The sequence below is a fragment of the Octodon degus genome, unplaced genomic scaffold (genome assembly GCF_000260255.1).
Source record: "Octodon degus isolate 3935 unplaced genomic scaffold, OctDeg1.0 scaffold00005, whole genome shotgun sequence".
NCBI lineage: Eukaryota > Metazoa > Chordata > Mammalia > Rodentia > Octodontidae > Octodon > Octodon degus.
The window spans coordinates 28,411,222-28,416,422 of record NW_004524581.1 but is presented as its reverse complement, the minus strand read 5'-3'; the positions used below and the strand labels follow the sequence as shown (position 1 = coordinate 28,416,422).

Here is a 5,201-nt window from a genome sequence, read left to right as displayed (position 1 = left end):
TGAATCCTGGTCCCTGAGCTTGCCAAAGCAGGCACTTAGTCTGCCGAGCTATCTCGCTGGCCCTATCCTTTGATTTTTTTTAATCTGTGAATTTCCTTTGAATTAATTTTTCGTTACTATTTTGTGTTTTTGTTTGTTTTGAGACAGGGTCTTACTGTGTAGTTCAGGCTGGTTATGAATTCACTATAGCACAAACTAGCCTTGAAGTCATGGCAACCCTCCTGAGTGTAAATGGGTTTCTTGTACACAGCATATCATTGGTGTTTTTGTTTGTTTGTTTGTTTCTTCCTTTCTTTCTGTGTTTTCTTCTTGATCCATTTTACCAATCTGTGTCTTTTGATGGTGGAATTGAGACTATTCACACAGAATTATTACTAAAAGATGTTGATTTGCTCTCATTATTGAATTATTTTTCTCTTATTGATTCCCTCTACACACACACACACACACACACACACACACTCACACACACACACACATACACACACTTTTTTCTTAGCTGCTCATCCCTCTAGATGTACTCATTCTTTTTGACTTATTGGCACTATTGTCTTCATGGTCATTTTCTAGAGACAATGAAAATTTTTGCAATCCTGAGAATTTTTTGTAATACTGGTTTGGTGGCCTTGAATTTATTATTATTTTTTAAATGTATTTGGTACAGGTCTCACTCTGCAGCTCAGCCTCGTAGTGATCCTTCTGTTTTCAGCCTCCCCAGTGCTGGGATTACAGGCATGTGCCATCATGCCCAATCTCGGGGGCTGGCTCAGCTTCCCTCGAGGCAGGGCTGGATTGAACCCTGGTCCCTGTGCTTGCCTAAGCAGGTGCTTAGTCCACTGAGCTATCTCGCTGGCTCTGGTCATGAATTTCTTGAGACGCTTTTTGTCAGGGAAATACCTTATTTCTTCATCAGTTTTGAAGCGAAGTTTTGCAGGATACATAGTCAGGGCTGGAAGCTGAAACACCTCACCCCATACCCTCCTGGCCTGTATGGTTTTTATTGAGAAGTCTGCTGTCATGGTAATGGGGTTACCTTTGAGTGTGATTCATGGCCTTTCTATAACAGCCTTTAAGATTTTGTTCCCGTGAAAGCCTTTTGGTGCTGAGGGCCAGGCGGCACGGGGATGTTCTCTTGTTTGCAGCTGTTTGGGGTTCCCTGTGTCACACTCATCTATATGTTTATTGTACTGTGAAGAAAGATTAAAAATGTGTTTGGGGTTGAATTTATCAAGCTTGTGTTCTATGCCTTCTAGGTCCGTGTCTAGTTAGAAAAGGCAGCTGGAAAGATAGCTCAGCAGCTTAAGCGCCAGCCTGGCAGGCACAAGGTCCTGAGTTTAAACCCTGGTAAAAAAAAAAAAAAAAAAAAAAAAAAAAAAAAAAAAAGGAGGTGGCAGGCCAATCCCTGCGCTCTCCTAGGCGTGTCAGCAGCCCCACAGCCACACGGGAAATTTTAGTAAACAGCCAGTGAGCAGGGTTTGCAGCCTCACCTTGTCCCCACTCACCATGATGACCTGCGGCGGCAGGCACCTCTGGAGGAGAGGCCGCCGCCAGGAATGAATCTGAAGTCTGCTGCAGTAAAACACTGAAGGCTTTAAAATGTTTTCTTGCATAAAACTCAAACTTTAGCTGCATATGAGGATAGGGAAGGCAGGAAGCTACTGTCTGCCTCGAGATACAGGACAGCTGTTTGCTCATCAACCTCCGTGTGTACACCAGAGAAACATGGCTCAAGAAACCAACCACAGCCAAGTGCCTATGCTTTGTTCCACTGGCTGCGGATTTTATGGAAACCCTCGCACCGCACATCTTCAAAGACAGAACAGTAGTAGTGGTAGAATGGGCCCACCTGCGGCCTCTGTCAGCGTCTGCCGGAGTCACTACCGGCTCAGTGCACAGGTGGCAGCGCGCCAGAGAGCTCTGTATCAAATCAGCCACTGTTATCAGAACCTGTAGCATCTTCCCAGGTGGACAATACATCTGTAGACGGAGCAGCACCTGAAAACGAAGATCTGCGAGGTTTTTTTAAAAAATTTTTTATTTTTTTGGCAGAACTGGGGATTGAACTCAGGCCCTTGTGCTCGCCAGCTTCAGCGTCAGACACAGCACAGCGGCCACCTGAAGAGCAAAGCAAGCCCCTTGAAGAACCAAAACAGAAAAAGAGCCGCTGTCTAATGTGCGGCAAGGTTTGACTGCCGCTGTGGAGGCGTTTACTGTGCTGTACACGGCTCCTCAGATGCTCATAATTGCTCTCACAATTACAAAGCTGATGCAGCCGAGAAAGTCAGAAAAGAAAATCCAGTAGTACTTGGTGAAAAAATACAGAAGATCTGAACTCCTCCTGCTGGAAAGCCAAATCCTTTGACCATCTGCAAACTAAAAATTGACTTGAGGTTTTTCTTCCTAGTCACCGGGAATGTAGAGCAGTGTACCTTGCATAGACCTTTAATCATGCAGGTCATCAGAAGAGCAGATTTTTGGTTTGGGTTTGAAAATGTCTCTGAACGTTTATTTCCTTTGCAGTTTTGTGGCTGAAAAGACTTGAGCTTTACAAGTATTATCGTTTTAAGACCATTTTAATTTTAGTTGCGTGCAGAGGGCTTTTATAACACGGAGAAATTCTGGAGGGCTGTGATCTTTCCAGTATTAAACATGCATGCACTAATCTAGCAGGTTATTTTCTCACTGTGTGCGTGTGTAGCTTTTCTCTGCAGCGCGGTTTCTCTTGGTGGTGCCCTTGCAGGCACAGCTAGTTGCCAGTAACTGAATGTGTCTCAATCCTTATGGCTGCTTCTGCTTTTTCATTAACAGAGGTTGTACATAAGTTAGCATGGAGTTTCCTTGCACCCACTGTTTATGTCTGAATCATTTGTCACAGGAGGGTACGTGCTGATCAGATTCTAAGTTTTTGTTTTTGTTTCTGTTTTCTTGAGCAAGGGGAGCAAGCTCAGTGTGCGTTTCCCTGCCGACTGCAGGTTGCTCTCAGATCCCGTTCCCTGGTCTGTGTGTACAATACGAAGAACGATCTGAAGCAATTGTTCTGTATTTATGTTTATCTACCAGTCTCTGATTAAATAAAAAGGAAAGCCAGGTTTAAAAAAAAAAAAAAGCATTTATCATGAGAAAACTCACTGGTGCACGAAAATATTAAGAAAATGAGATGGTGCCGGACCCGCCTCTTCCTTTACTGAAGGCTCCGGGCTCAGAAGCCCTTGGGGGACTCGAGGTTTACAAAAGACTGTGGTGGCAGAGGCTGACTTCCTCCACCCCTGCTCTCAGCAGAGCAAAGACTGGCAGGCAGAGGGCAAGCTACACGGGCTGGCATGGAAGCAGCGCACCCACCCGGCCTGCTGGTGGCGGGCTCTGCTCTTTCTTCTCAGAGTAGGACCAGGGAGGGAGAACGCAAACGCGGCCATGTCCTTTGTTTTTGGTAATGTGTTTGCTTTCTAAAGATGTCTTATTTGTTTGTTTGTTTATTATTTATTTATTTATTTGGTGCAGGGTCTGTGCTATGCAGCTTGGACACATAGTGATCCTCCTGCCTCAGCCTCCCCAGCACTTGGATTATGGGGGTGCACCACCACGCCCAGTTTTGGGGCCAGCACAGTGCTCCTGGGGTTCCAGGGCCAGCATAGCATGACATACACTACCAGGGATCAAACCCGGGTCCTTGTGCTTTCCAGGTAGTCACTTAGACCGCCGAGCTATCTCTACAGCCCTTGCCTTGGTTTTTAAGATGAATCTCACTATGTTGCCTAGGTGGCTTTCACCCTCATGACTTCAAGCAACCTTCCTGCCTCGGTTTCTGGGAGTGTAGGCAGCACACCTGCACCCTGCGACCGGGCCACATTTTGCATGCTGCGCCCCTCCCTGACTCCGCTGGGAGAGGGGAGGAGAGGCTCCTGCTGGCTTCAAGCAGGAAACCAGCGTCTCCTTGGAGCAGGGGCAGCACTGTGAGCCTACAGAGGAGGAGGTCAGCCAGGGATGTGGGGGGGGACTTGAGTCCTTGACCCTTCCTGGGGCCCCTGTGTCCCCATCAGAGCGCCTGCCCTTGTGCCCAGTGTCCCTCCTGGGAGCCCTTTCCTCAGGGCTGTTTGTTTGCACTGATCATGCAGTTTTCTTAAAAAATTCTTTTTTGTGGCTCTAGGACTGAACGCAGGGATACTCTACCTGTGAGCCGCACCGCCAACTCTTTTTATTTTGAGACAGGGTCTCACTAGATTTCCCAGGCTGGTGTTTGTAATGCCCCTCCTGGCCTCGGGCCGTACATATTTCCAAATTGTCCCATCTCATCCCCAGCCATTTCAGTTTTAATCTCCCCTCAAGTCCTGCTGGTTGCATGTGCCAAGCAGAAGGATCGCTATTTTATACTACAGTGTAAAGGTTCTCCACTCTGCGTCCATATCATTAAGAAGACCTGAGAAAAGCAGTCTTAGGTATGGGGTCTGCCCTCAGGCGCTGTGCTTTGGATCTTAAGTGTACCTCAAAGGCCAGGGCTTTAAAGACGAACACCCCACCCGTGGTGCTAACGGAAGGGCTGAGGTGGGAAACTTACTTTTTACAGTGGACACCTATGCACCTTTGAATTTTGGATCATGTGACTGTATACTCTTCAAAGATAACCAAAACAGCTTAGGGGCTGTCATTGCTGCTTTCCCTGAGGTCCATAAGACAAGGTGAGTGTTGAACGCAAATTTAAATCTGACACCAACCAGCAAACCCTTTTCCCACAAAGCAATTCTTCTTTTCGCCAGAAGAGGGCGGTGTATGCCCAAGCGTTTGGAGGACTGGGCCGGCCACCACAGGTCCTTAGCCCAGCCAATTGGGGAGTGTGCAAGGTGGTAGCCCAGGCCTGTACCTGCCACTGAGCTGGACTTAAGAGTGCACAGAGGGTGTAGACAGACACGATGCACAAGCCACTTTGCTTTGCTTCATTCCTTCCAAACAAATGTTTGACCCTTGTATAGATACCTGGTCTTCAAAAGGTTTCTTGAAGGGTATTCACAAGGTGACCAGCTAGACGCACATATTTTAAACAACTGAATGGTGATGCATGTATTTAAATGGAATTACCTGGGGCCGGGGAGATGGCTCAGTAGGATAAGCTCTTGACTGGCAAACGCAGGGATCTGAGTTCAATCCCCGGTTCCGCAAAATAAATAAATAAATAAATAAATATAAATAAATAAATAAATTGAATTACC

General features: G+C 46.7%; 1 pseudogene; it reads left to right on the top strand.

Annotated features, from left to right (window-relative positions):
* The first annotated feature begins 1,477 nt into the window (after positions 1-1,477).
* Positions 1,478-2,331, top strand: LOC101564239 (annotated as a pseudogene).
* Positions 2,332-5,201: the final 2,870 nt, after the last annotated feature.